Below are 14,972 nucleotides of genomic sequence, written 5' to 3'. Positions count from 1 at the left end.
ATTATTAAAATGCTTTTTTTGAAAATTTTCTTAACTCGAAAATCGAATTATATATATATATATATATTTTAAAATATATTAAAATATATTCTCTATTTCCTGGACAATTTATTCTTTATATCCAGTATATTCGATTCATATATCTTAAACCAAACGTAACCTAGTCATAGAACTTGATAGACTTGTCTCTCCGTCTTCCTTCGAAGATATTTCTGTTCATCTTTTACGTGTACGTACATGGGACGCGCATGCGCAAAGAGATGTCGGTCTCTCCACACCAGCGTAAAAGGATACGGTGGATCCAGTAAAGTGTCGTATGGTGCTTGACTTCATAAATAAAGATTCCCCAGTGCCGGCCCCTATCAGAGAGGCTTTTTAAAATCTACTCCACGCAGAGAGAATGTGTAATACAACCGGGAAACGCGCGCGCGCGTGCGTGCACACCATCCTAACCTATACTGCAAAGAGATGCGATCTTCAACTGCCGATTCCTTTTACGCTCCCCTCGCTACGGCAAATATACGAGATCGACCATCGCATAGACATTTTTAATTTCGTTTTTTGAGAAGAATCTCTTTTGACCATGGTCGGAAATATCGCTTCCTTGAACCGTATTTCGATGGTAATGCGAATAGATCGGAAATAGGTTAGGATCATTTTGAATTTCTTTATGACTTTTATCCAATAGTAAGGTTATAAAGAGAGGATATGAGGAATTTCGAATTTCAAGAGGCTTGAGAATGGTCTGATAATGTTGAAGAAAGATGACGATAAGAGGAATGCTAGTTTTTAGTGGTTATTTTAATATCGTGACATGATATAAATATTCCAACAGTATGTAAGATTTTTTTTTTTTTTTGGTTTAGAAACTTGGGTTGGGTAATTAAAGTAAATTCTCAACAGTTTTGTGTCTTGTTTATATGTCAAAATGATAGGAAATGTAGGAATTATCGTAGGAAACAAAAACGTATAATACGTAGGAAACATGAGAAAAATATGAAGAATTAAGCGACATAATTCTTGGAATATCCTGCTGCGAATGGTACAAGTATCTTTCTATCTTGTCGGTCCACGCTGTTTCCACGACCCTGTCTCAACCTCTTTGAAAAAATACATTAGTACAAGATAATATTTTCAACCAATTCCCCATCTCGAAGAATACATTACATCTTAAGAATTTGTGAGTGGAAAGAAACATGAGAGGTAAATAATCGAAAGACAGTGATAACAAATCAAAATATTATACGATTGGAACTCTCATTCTTTTAGAACAGAAAGAGAAATAAATTAATCTCTATTTCAACTACTTACCTACAAATAAATTTTGTTCACTTATTTTTTTATATTTTTATTGTCAACATAAAGAATCTTTAAAACAATGATTCAAAAATAAAATAAAAAAAAAAAGAAAAATCAAAGATTTTCATTCGCATTTAAATATTTTTCAAAATCAAATAAAATATAGTATTTCAGATATCGTAAAGTAAGCAAACAATATGACTCGTAAAGAATACTGAAAACCAAAGAATTTAACCGTTAAAGTTAAGATTATACACCGGAAAAGACCCTTTTCATAAACAGCCCAAGGCGTAGTCCACGGAATATCATGCACAGTGGTTGGGATCGACGTAAAACTATGCCGTCGCTTGCCGCGCTAACAAGACGGTAGTTACGGTGTCATTACCTTTATGGAGGTTGCTCGTTGTTACTGCGTAATAGCACGAGTATGGTGAAAGCATCAAGTGACCATCTGAATGTCTCACTTCGTTAGGCTCGACGCTCAAAGCCGGTCCTCCTCTATAACCGCGCGAATAACTTCCTCTTTCAAAGTCTCACTACTTTTCCAACATACATACATGTATTTTGCCCTTAAAACAAACTGAAAGAAATACGAAAATATAACAAAGATAATACATGTATTATATATATCAATATATATATTAACATAATTGACTAATTATGACAAACCATATTTGTAGGATTTTTTTTTTAAAAATTATATTTAACAAAAGTTTCAAATATTAATTTACAAACGACGAGTTGAAACGTGTTGCATCATAAAGAAATTCAAAATAGATATACATCTATTTTACCATATTATAGATTGTAATATTTATAGGTTAGGTTTACAGCTTAAAGTAGTCATGGATTTGATTAATTTGGAAATTTCGTTCTTCTGAATTCAAATATAGTTAATAAAATCATCTTCATTCGTCAATAATACATTTTAGAAGAAATTATAATTTTAAATCGAGATAAAAATATGAAATGTTTATTATTTCTTTACATAACATAATTGATTAATTATGACAAACCATATTTGTAGGATTTTTTTTNCGTGTTGCATCATAAAGAAATTCAAAATAGATATACATCTATTTTACCATATTATAGATTGTAATATTTATAGGTTAAGTTTACAGCTTAAAGTAGTCATGGACTTGATTAATTTGGAAATTTCGTTCTTCTGAATTCAAATATAGTTAATAAAATCATCTTCATTCGTCAATAATACATTTTAGAAGAAATTATAATTTTAAAACGAGATAAAAATATAAAATGTTTATTGTTTCTCTACATAACATAATTGACTAATTATGACAAATCATATTTCTAGGATTTTTTTTTTAAAAATTATATTTAAAAATTAAATTATATTTTTTTAAAAAATTATATTTAACAAAAGTTTCAAATATTAATTTACAAACGACGAGTTGAAACGTGTTGCATCATAAAGAAATTCAAAATAGATATACATCTATTTTACCATATTATAGATTGTAACATTTATAGGTTAGGTTTACAGTTTAGAATGGTCATGGATTTGATTAATTTGGAAATTTCGTTCTTCTGAATTAAAATATAGTTAATAAAATCATCTTCATTCGTCAATAATAAATTTTAAAAGAAATTATAATTTTAAAACGAGATAAAAATATAAACTGTTTATTGTTTCTCTACGAATTAATAAGAATAATTGTATCATGAAAATAAGCTAAAAAAAAGCTTCGGTGACTTTAGAGCCTATTCCCAATAGATGATACGACATGAACACGAGGTGCATATGATCCTAGGTGCGGCTAAATTAATTAGCGTCCCCGTGTAGCGCTTCGGTTCATGACCTCATATCTATCTTTTTCACCACGTGTCCAACTACCATCATTGAGGCTACTATAGCGCAAGAAGTTGAACGATTTCATCTCACTTCAATTCCCATTATCACCCAATAGATATCCGCTGCCATGATACTCCTCGATCCTCTCATTACATCGTCGCGGAAGTTGGCGATGAAGTTGCCGTACAGCTATCGAGAAAAACGAACGAGAAAATCTCGAATATCTGAGCGTAGTAAAAGAACGAAGAGAATGGAATGGAAGGAGGAAGGATAGGGAGGGGATGGCCGGGAAAATTTGCCCCGATAAAAGAGCATTCTTCGTTGAAAAGTTTATAATTACACCAGGGATCGCGAAAACAATCTTACTGTAATTATATATATATGGTTTATGGGAGAACAGGGCTTCTCTGTCGCGATATCTGCCTCTGAACGCGGACATTGACTGTGAGATTATTCTATAAATACACTTCTGAGACGATTTTTATTTGAATTACATTAAGAAACCATTTATACGCGAGCAAACAGTTTGCTCTCTGTGATTCTCTGAAGCAAGAGTTTTCGATTATGGTTTTCTTCATATCAAAATAAATGACTTCTTTGTTCATTAAAATTTCTAAGGTGTCTCTTTAAATTTCGAATAATATTATCACAATTATAAGGACAAGTTGTAACTTGAGTATTAATTGTAATTTACCTTGTAACAACGTTGTCGTTTCAACATCTAGAAACGTCAAAAGAGAAGAAAAATTCGCATGAAATCCACGTTCGTCTTTGATGTATGTCCCTTGAAGGTACGGCAGGAAACTGGCCAGTTGTTTCAGCGTCCAGTTAGTGGTGCTAGTTGCCTTCTTGCGGTGTGATCATCTGACCTGTGTTTCGTGAAGGAGACGCAAACGTAGCCAGGAAGTAGCCCTCTCTGTAATTAGCGTCTTCGTTCGGCTCTTTGACAAAGCTGCGCTCCTAACGAGCACCGACTAACAAGTAGCCCCAATCATTAGAAAACCTTACGTCCATTACCTGAATAACCTCGTCTGTCATCTGAAAGTCTCTCTCTGGAACTATTTGTTGGCGAGTTTCCGTGACTTATTGTAATCGTGTATATTGCATGATTTTGTTAGGAAAAAAATCAAGAGAGAATTAAATGATCGAGCGTCTGGATGCTAAATTTTAGGTTAGGTTAACTTGCACAATATTTTGACACAATTCACATGAGAATATAATATAATGATAAGATAAATATACGTAATGGAACGGAGGACGTATGCAAATATTGAATTTACTTGTCTTCTGCACAATCAAAATCGCATCTCGTCGAATCACGTCATACTAACTTCGACAGTTTTGTCGCGAGGCAACTGGGGCACACTTGCGCCACCATGCAGATGTGAAACAGCAATCATAAAAACAGTCTTGGAGCAAGAGCAAGGATGAAAGATGCGAAGAAGTGGGGTTAGACGAAGGAAAAAACTTGCGAAGGTGAGAATAAGGAAAAAGGGGAAGCGTTATTATGCGACTCGTGTGATTTACATACGTTACATATTCACGACCGTTTCACGTAACTTGTTCGTAATCCTTTATTTTACACGACAGGATTTCAATGTTTTGTGAATAAAAAAAAAAATAGGAAGACAAAGTCAGATGTAAATATAACCTGTGAATTATGCAAAATATCTTTGGAAAATGATAAATTTCTTATGTATAATGGAATAGAGAAAAATAAAGTGAAACATATTTCTATTATGAATTATTCTCTACCTATATGTAATACTTTAGACAATTATATATGATGTTGAATGACTATTTGTATGATGTTTGAGAATTATTGGTCAATGAACTTGTCTGTTTACCTTCAATTTTTCTCATTGTTTTATTTTAAAAGTGTTTGTTTCTCTAAAAAGTGAGAAAAAATTTATACAATGGATAAAAAAAATGAAAATATATATATTGGATGAAAGAAATGAAAAATAAGAAAGTTTGGAGAAAAGTTAAAGGGAGCACTTCTCTCAGGGACACTCTATAAGTTGCATTCATCGTTGCCCTTGTGAATGTTTCATTTACAGATGGATCGTTTGTTATTTCACCGAACGATGGCGGTGCAGGGACGCGTATTTTCGCATTCGAAAACGTTGCCTCGTGTGCCGCGATGACGTATGGAATATTTAAAAATCCGCGACGCACGCCCGCTGGGAGGAATAATTTTTCAGAATTTTCGAGCTCGACCCCGTTCCCTGAAAATAAATGACATGGAGACTCTCGGTTCGTCACCTAGTTTCACTCTTGGGACGTCCGTCGATTCCTTGTGTCGATTTTCAGAAGAATATCGACATATTTGAAAAGATATAGCTTCAGATTTTCATGTTTCATTCGCGCAACTGTCTTATTTTACGTGTGACAAAATTTGAAATATATTTGGATCTTGTTGAAACCTTTGCATTTCTTATGCACGAGATATAATCATAGATATAATCCATGTACCAATATATATATAAATAACTTTTAATAATTTAAAATAATAATTATGAATAATTAATATTAGAAACATGGAATAATAAACGACAAGGAGGCATCAAACGATGCTTATCCACTGTATATTATTTACAAAGTCGAATTATTTCAACGTTCACAGTGAACCTAACCTCTCAAAGAACAAACACTTTATGACAAGAAAGCCGCAAGGGTCCCTTCAAACAACCCTGTACATAATACTCCCCTTCTTATATTTTCAAGCACCTCGTTCCACCCTCGATCGCATAGCTAATCGATTCGTTAATTACCTCCCCGGTGACACGGATAAAAAACAAAATCAAAGCGGCCGTCAACGAGCCCTAACACAGCCCCTACCACTCCTCTTCTTTCCGCATTGTTACGAGCGTCCATCACGAGCCTCCTCCACTCGACAGATGAAATTACGAGCAGTTTATTATTTTCCTCCTCTTCTCTAAATGATTAGCATCCAGAAACCATCCATAATCTCCTCGGATAGGTATGATGGGCATAAGACAGGTATCACCTATGTGACGTGTCTGAGAGGTTAATCGACCGAGAATAACTAAAAAGGAAAAATATATATATATATAAAAAAAAATATATAATATTTAATAATTTAATTAAATATAAAATATATAAAAAAATATATATATATATATGCACGACAAAGCAGAAAATAAAAAAAAACACGTAAAAACGAGTAAAGCACTATCACTAGAATAATGAACACCACTGATCCCAATGAAACCGCGATGCTCGAAAGACAGTCGAGTTGTGAGAGCAACGCGTTCCAAGATTGTTTGACTTACTTCAACTAGCGCAGGTATTATACGCAAGAAGCGGCGCAGACCGAGCAAGTGGCGTGAGCGTCGCTCGTTCCGATCCCCATCCACGTCTGTTTACAGTGCGTGCGGACGAGGGGATTTTAGAGCAAGTTCGTGGCCACGACTTCCTTTGCGGTGCCAACTATAAAGAGAAGCCGCTGCAGGGAGAAGTCAGCATGCGATAAGCGAATGGCAGACAGACAAGGGAGGCGATAAAGGGCGGCCCGTTCCAGAGAAAGATAATCGTATGCTGTTCGCCGACTCGGTTTCTGTCGTTGCTGCTGTTGTCCCCGAGATTCTAACCACCGGCTGCGCCGCATCTGGTGTCGCGGAGTTCGTCTATCCACTTGCTATCACTTCACTTGCGTAGCCACGAGAGGGGCAGCCTGCCGTTATTGCAAATTCGACAAAACTAGCGGTCCAATAAAATCGGTTAGCGAATTTGCCAAGAATTTGCTGAAACTCGATGATTTATTGCCCACATGAGGCGCAGTAATCAGAAAAAAGTAGCAGCAATGGTTTGATTTTCAAGAATTAGTTATAAAATTTTAAGTATATATCGAATTTTAAATGATACTCTTACATACTCTTACATCTACAATTATCTATTATCATTTTAAATTTAATTATTTATTCAGATATCAATATTTATAATTTGTATCAATATTTAATATATGTAATATATTGTAATATATGTATATATATATTTTGACAAGAAAATATTTTTATCGCAAAAAAATAGATTGTATTTCAAAACAAAATTTCTCCGATGTCATTTGATGCCAACCTGATGCGTCGTATGGCAAGTCTGAAAAAAAATGGCAGCAGTAACGTGGCTGCGTAATCGCGTGGATCGGGTTGAACAATAGCAACGAGAAGGTCGAGCGGACCATTTAATCGCGAGACACGATACCATTGCTTGACACCTCGTAAAAACTTTAATCAAACTTAATGATGGCATTAATTTTGCGCTGGAGCTCTCGCTAACCTAACCATGTCACGGTTTATCACTTTTCGACGTGAGAACTGGCCATGCCACTGGCTGTTGCGCGCGCACGCTTCGAATTATTACGAGCAGTGCGTTCGACGAGCTCGTAATGAGAATTTTCACCGCGTGACGACAAACACGGTCGTTTAATACGATCGAAATCGAATTAACCGCGAATGTGTATCAGAACCGAATTATGGTTCAAGACTAATTTGCTTAACGATATAATTGAAGTTATTTATATATTTTACTCTGTATAACTTATAAATGACAAAATGTTCTTCTATGAAAAGACTTATGTATATAATGAAGTATTCAAGTATGCAAGTATTCATTATCAGTTATTGATTATTACTTAACAATATCGATCATATAATTGATATTAACAGTAACACTTTTATATTATTGTTGAACAGTTTTTTTCTTTGTTTTCACCTGCTTGTTTGAAGTTGGAAAGGTTATGTTGATCTTATGTGTTTATCTTAATACAAGAGATGCAACAGGCGTTTGTAAATGTATCGTAACACGAATAGAAGAAATGTGTTCATTTAAATTAATATGTTTGGATATTATTCCCTGAAGTATGGCGCAAGAAATGCGTTGATATTAGCACAATTGTAACTCGAATGATATTACTATGCACGATGCTATAACGTTTCATTTAGGATGATCATTATTTTGAACAATTGTAATGCATGGGATGTTGTGAAAATAGGATGAGGGGGACAAATGGGTTTGTACTAAAGTTTGTTGGTCTCGAAGGAAATCACTTACATTCTTATGTTGTTTGCAAAATTTCGTTTACTCTTGTAAATATACTCTGCGGTTTGATATTACTGCAAAATACAAATGTATAAGTAAAAGTTCAAATTATAAATACAAAGTTTATTGTATTTATGCGAAACTTTATTTTTCAGATAGTGAAATAAAATATATATATATAAATTTTCATAATTTTTCTTAAAATAAAATAAAATGTAATAAAGTGAAATTACTCATAATAAAACTTTATGACTATTGTAAGTACGTCATTTGTATTTAATCGGTTATGTAAAATTTAAATATAAATTCAATGGTTTATGGTACATTTAACACTCCAAGTCTCAGTCCAATTGTCAATGATACATTTGAATATGTACTTAATGGCTGTTATTTAACTGAAAATATGACTTTGTTTTTTGCAAATGAATCAATTAAATAACGTTTTTTAATTAAACTTAATTGCGAAATTTTCACTGTTATTTTTTATGCAAATACACAATCGAAACTACTACTATTACTTCGCTTAATATTTTTCAAATTTTAATTTATTTTTATTTCAAATGATTTGAAAAGAAAAATTTAATACAAAATAAAAAAAAAAAAAGGAAAAGAAATTCAAATCATCTCTCGATCTCTATTTCTCTCCTCAAAATTTTTTATCCCTTCATCGAACATTCAGGGAACATTATCGACACGCGACATTAAACGATCCAGCATAGCGACGAAACACGAGGTGAAAACATCCCAGTAGTGCGTCATCGATTTCACGGAATGCGCTCGAAAAATCGCGGCAGCCGTCGCTCGCCCGATCATTTTAAACGACGTAATTGCTCGGCGAGCGAGCGGAGCGAGCCTTCCACCGAGTCGCGTCGTTTTCACGGTCCATCTTCCACGGTGAATCCCCTATGGCGTGCTGCACGCCATAAAGATCCGTTCGCGAGCACAGGGACAGAGGGAAAGAGGGGGGGGGGGAAAGGAGAGGAGAACTCGAGCGTCGAGAGGAGCGCCGCTCGCGCGGTGAAAGAACGAAACAGGGGCGAGGCCGTATGAAAGGGAACGCGATACAAGCGCGCACGAGGAGGGGTGTTTATTAAATCTGCCGGTTAAAAGGAATTAATTCCGTATCGGCATTCGTCCGCAAAAATTCGAAGGGCCGATAAGCGGCGCAACTTGTGCTCCACGAGGGCGGGGGGAGAGGGCTCATTGTCAGAAATGAGAAACTCTCTATCTTTGTCTTTTTTTTACGTTTCGTTCATACCGACGTGTATATATATATATATATATACCTCTGGTATGCCTCTGCTCGTTTTTCTTTTTTCTTTTTTTTTTTTTTTTTTTTCAGACGCGATCAAAAGGAGACGGAGAGAGATGGGGATTTATGGGAGCTCGATACGACGCCGGAGGTTATTGATCGGTTGATTTATTGGACAAGTCGAGTGTCGCCTCTTCCTGTTTTTTTCAACTTGTTCCTGTCTCGCTCGGCGAAGAAATTTTGATGAATCGAAAATGATATCTACTTTTTGCTTGCGACAGACGGTATCTTTTTTTTTTTTTTTTTTTTTTTTTGAAATTTTTAGAATTTCAGTTTGAAAATTCTTTTGAAAATTTTTTTTGTAAATTTCGTATAAAAGAATATTAGGTTTATTTTTTTTTTTTGAGAAAGCATATAGCTAAATTATCGAGGGCCAAATATACCCTGTATTTATTTACGTATACGTAATATTTTAGAAGTAGCACAGTCGTATATACGAAACGAAAAGGATCACGTGCACACTCGAATTGATCGTAATCGCGAATTCGGAATCGGTTCACGGAACTGAGTTATCAAGTGGCAATAGACACCGATTATTCCTCGTCTTCCCGCGTGGTGTTTCATCGATGTACAAAATTCGTTCGACACGCAACGAATTTCAAGCAATCTTTAATGACACGTCTCAAAGGGGTGGTACTCCCTTCGCGAAAACAGACAATTTCACTACGGTACCCGCTCATTAAATGTCACGTATCGCCTTCGACACGAACGAAACGGACTAATTTACACGCGACATTTGCGCATTTTGGCGCCACCTTGTCCACGCATTTGAGAAGTTAACGAAAATAAAACTGTCTTGGATAATTTCATGGATAAGACGGATGTAATGATAGTAGTGTGTGATCGATGTTTCGTATTGTTGGAAACATTTTTGAAAACACGTTTGATGATCCGGAAACAACGATGCAACGAATGGAAAATATTAATGCGCATTGCTCGCGTGCAGCGTGAATGAGGTTAGGTGTGGCTTTCATAAGATAGATTCGCAAAAGATATAATGTATATAAACGAACAAGTATTTGAAATTATTTTCCTATCTTAATTAAAACGTGTAATCAGTATTTAAGACACCGTTCCATAAAAACGAACAACACTATACGAAAATATATTTCGAAATTGTACTTTTTTAACATCAGTATATCAGAAAAATTAAAAAGAAAAAAAAAAAAATATCAAGTATTCTTTTCCATTCTTGCGCATTCACTTTGCACGCCAATTTTCCATAAAACAGAAAAAAATAAGACTCTACGCACGGGAGGAGCACCATCTCGACGTAACCTCACAAAGTTTGTGGCACAAAAAGCAAATAGACGCGTTTACCTCGGAGCCCGGGGCAAATAAAAAAAAAGCGGCGCCTTACTTTCACTTCCCCCCTCCCTTCCTCCGTAAAAAGCGGTTCTATTTACTCGCGTTACTCGCCAAGAAACCTCGCGTATTAAAGTTCGCTTCCCCCCCTCCCCTCTCTCCCGAGGCAGCACCTCGTACGATCTCAACGCCGCCTATAGTCTTCGCTTTGCGCAGATCGCGGCCACGAATGAAATTTCCGCGGCTTCGTTACATTTCCACGACGCAAGAGGACGCGTTGCGACACGGAGATTTCGCGAGAAGAGAGAAATCTTTCTGGTGGCGCGTTATTACGCGAGACGGTGCAACGAAGTCGTTGCAAGAAACATCAAAGAGGGGTCGGTCCTCGTCATAAAGCGTTCGCCGATTCCGTTTGTCCGTGGCATCAAAAATGGATGGCACCGCCGCGAAACGGAATACAATATAGCCGTGCCACGCGGAATATCCTTGTTTCCCGCCGGAAATCGAAATTACTCTTCCTCCTCCTTCACCTCCTCGCCCCTTCCATCCCGGTCACGAATGCTTCGACAAAGCTTCTTCTCACCGAAATGAAGACGGCTTGTTGTTGAACGCTTATTAAATAATTCCCTATTAAAGCTAACATCGACACGAGGAAGCACGAATTGAATTGGAACAATTGGCGAAGTTCAACCACTTGAAAGCTCTGCTCTTTATCTTTAATTTATTTCATTTTTAGAACAATAAATTTTTCTTTTTTTTTTTTTTTTTTTGGAAAAAAGAATTATCAAAGGCATTCATATTTGACAACACTTGGAGTCAAGAAAATTTCTGACAATAGGTGTTTGATGTGCATTTCGTTGAGAACATTTTCTTGGTGGAAAAAATNTTTTTGGAAAAAAGAATTATCAAAGGCATTCATATTTGACAACACTTCAAAGGCATTCATATTTGACAACACTTGGAGGAAAGTCAAGAAAATTTCTGACAATAGGTGTTTGATGTGCATTTCGTTGAGAACATTTTCTTGGTGGAAAAAATTGTATCTCGCTTTACGATGAAGGTCAAGCGGAAGTCTTTTGAAACGAAGAACACATCCGGGTCAAGGATTGACCATATCCACCGACGCCATATATGCCCCATATATGCACGCGTTTTAAAGAAAAGTCACTGGAGCTTAAAATATCGCGTTTTAGATCCCGTGGCAACACGTGTTTTCACAGTTGTAATCGTAGAAGAGAACTTTGAAACCGGGAGAAAGGACTGTCGCAAAGGAAATGCTTTCTTTGACTTGGGTAAAAATTATGAGATGGCAAAATGAGACTTCCTTTGAGTTAACACTTGCATGTGACGTCTTAGCTTAAATTTAGCTTAATCTCTTAAATTCTAAGCTTAAATATTATAACTATTTTAAACGTAAAGAGTAGATTTTATTTATAACAAGAAAAGAAATATTTAAATATGAATAGGATATAAATATGAATTTATATTCGCGTAAATCATAACCTCTCATTTTCATTAAAATATTCTTCTTCTTTCAATCTTCCTTCAACGTATTTTCACAATACTTTAAAATAAAAAAATTTAATCATACACAAGGAGAACAAGAAAAATCTAAAACAAACGAGAAAGAGAGAGAGAAAAAGGATCGAACAAAGATCGAAGAGTAACCAAACGTCAGACACGCAATAGAAATGCGACAGTAGAGAAAGTAAGGGACAGTGGGATCAAAGACTGTCGAAGCGTCGAACGTGAGCGCTGCCATCGAGAAGAAAAAGTGGGGATTGGACAGGAGGGGGCGTGAAAGGGAAAGCATGGGTAGGAACAGTGGACGCAGAAAGCGAGGGCAGATACCTAACACAGGCTATTTCGTGGCTCTTTCTAGCGGCTCCCTTTTATTTTCTACGCCCACGTTTGCCACCACTCATGCTCGACTATCTTGCAGAACACACGTAGAATACATCCATTCATTTGGCTTTGTACTTCAATGGTAATGTTATTGCATCGTTACCGAAGGTCTTTAACTCTCTTTCTCGAGTGTCCTTCTGATTTGACTACCTTCTACCACTTGCTCCTCCTCCTCCTCCTTTCGTTTCGTTGGACAAAAACTTGAAAATATAATCTCAAATATAAATAGATAATTCTAACTAATTTTTTTTTTTTTTTAATAATAATTTAATTCTAATATTTACGATCATTAAATTTCATTTTTTGTTCAACGACTATTATAAATCATATTAGTCTTTGAACGTTTTTTTTACTACTCCGTACGATATACTGTCCAGTGCAAAAACATATCCACCATTACATCCGACTCCGCCACATTATTCACCTCGCCGCACTAAAACATTCCCGACTTTTTTTCACGAGCCATCACCTCACTCGCGATATTTACATCGCGAGTTCCAACATTATGACGCGAATAATTTGCTCGTGGCGCGATCCGATACCGACACTCATTATTCCACCGTTGTATCCAATATTATTCCGCCATTCAAATCGTCGTGTTCGTTCTTTGCTCGTTTGTACTCCTCCCTTCTCTGTCTCTCATTCATTCTTACTCTTTCTTCCACTCGTTCTCTCTCTCTCGTACACATGAACACAAGTAAACACACAGACTTAAGGAAGATTTTCTTTTCGTTCTCCCTAGAAAGTGGTATCCAATTCTGCGCGATAATTGGCACTCCCTATTGAATTTCCCCGCTTCCTATCAAACGGCATCGAGGAACGATATTCTTTTGCAACGTCGAGGACGACCTCTGGGAAACGAAGGACACACCATCGCGATTTCCCGCGTTAAATTCACCGAACGCTACTTTGCAATTCAATGAAAGGGAGAATTCAATCCGTAAGAAGAGAGAGTCTTCTTGTCTCCTTCACCGTATCCGTCGGACGGATTCCTCGACGAAAGATACTGGGCATGCGCGGCTGCGAATCGAAATTTCGCCAAGAATTGACATCGCGTAGAGTTATATTGACCAGATGGAGTTAGCTTGTCGTTTTTACCGACGGAGACTTTTTTTTTAGAATTTTTTAGAGTCAAGTTTATGGCTATGTCTCTTTGTGTCTTTGAACATTTAATGTAAGGTATTGCTATTTAAAGAAATAGCGTTTTTGATTGTGAAAGAAATAAAGAAATAGGACAAAATTAATAATCAATTATAAATATTCGTGCGTATGAATTTGAAAGTAATTATTTTTCTAATCGTGTTAATCTATTATTTGACGTACACGAAGTCTATAAATCCATTTCTCACTCGCATTCAAGACACAAGCTAATAATTTCTCATTAGCCAAGATGTGTCGTGATTGATCATTCTTGAGCCACGCGATCGAAGGAAATTGTGTTTGCTGACTGTACTTTCACGAACAAGCATATACATATATATATACATATATATACTCGTTCCCGTCACGCTGTTGAAATCTTACTTGAAATCTTCCAAAATGTTAAAAATCTTAATAATGTGCTTAGTTTAATTTTTACAAGTTAGTAACAGATAATAACATTTAACGTATTAAATTAAAACTTTCTGGTTGAATAAAAAATTCGAATTTCAATTTCAACTAATAATACTGATACTGAAACAAAACAACCTGTTTATTAAAAAATAAAAAATCCAATTTACAAATATCAATTTTATCGTACGGCATAAAAGGGAGAAAAGAAGATACTCGTAAAAGAAGATAAAAAATAAAAGGTTCACGAATCGAGCAGTGAAAGTATACGAGAAAGACAGAGAGAGTCATATAAGGGTGCAAGAGGCAGCGGATGTTTTATTGACGACGGAGATGTGATGGATCGTTGCGATATTATTGCATTGCAACGCAGTTCAGCCAATCGAATACGTGTGTAGGTTGCAGGGTGCAAGGTGCAGCCATCCCTATAAGCTGCGTCATATATTAAGGGATGGGATGATTCGATCTGTTCGCTTTATAAGTCTCTTTCTCTTCGCTTCTTTTTCCTTCATTCATAACTGTACGTATATATATATATCACGTATATACAAAAAAAAAGAAAAGAAATTATTTATTTAATTTTTTTTTATATTTTCGCATTATCGTATTATACATCATATCTTTTCTTTTTTAACTTTTATGATATTGTGACTATATATATATATATTCTCTTAAAATAAAAATTTTTAACGATACGATATATCATAACGCTGTTTGATTATA

The 14,972-nt window shown here is 35.7% G+C and overlaps 1 protein-coding gene and 1 long non-coding RNA gene across 4 annotated transcripts in view; one reads left to right on the top strand and one right to left on the bottom strand.

Annotated features, from left to right (window-relative positions):
* Positions 1 to 14,972, top strand: part of LOC122718913 (teneurin-a) — a 387,491-nt gene that overhangs the window by 256,934 nt on the left and 115,585 nt on the right. The gene's annotated exons all lie outside the window — the stretch shown is intronic.
* On the bottom strand, positions 3,059 to 4,559 carry LOC122718916. Its single transcript, XR_006347484.1, has 3 exons — positions 4,133 to 4,559; positions 3,810 to 4,031; positions 3,059 to 3,304 (listed from the first exon to the last, which is right to left on the bottom strand). It is a non-coding gene; the product is annotated as an uncharacterized LOC122718916 (long non-coding RNA).

This window comes from Apis laboriosa, unplaced genomic scaffold (assembly GCF_014066325.1).
Source record: "Apis laboriosa isolate Shangri-la unplaced genomic scaffold, ASM1406632v1 scaffold68_cov148, whole genome shotgun sequence".
Classification (NCBI taxonomy): Eukaryota; Metazoa; Arthropoda; class Insecta; order Hymenoptera; family Apidae; genus Apis; species Apis laboriosa.
The sequence above is the reverse complement of the archived record's forward strand: the minus strand, read 5'-3'. Positions and strand labels throughout refer to the sequence as shown.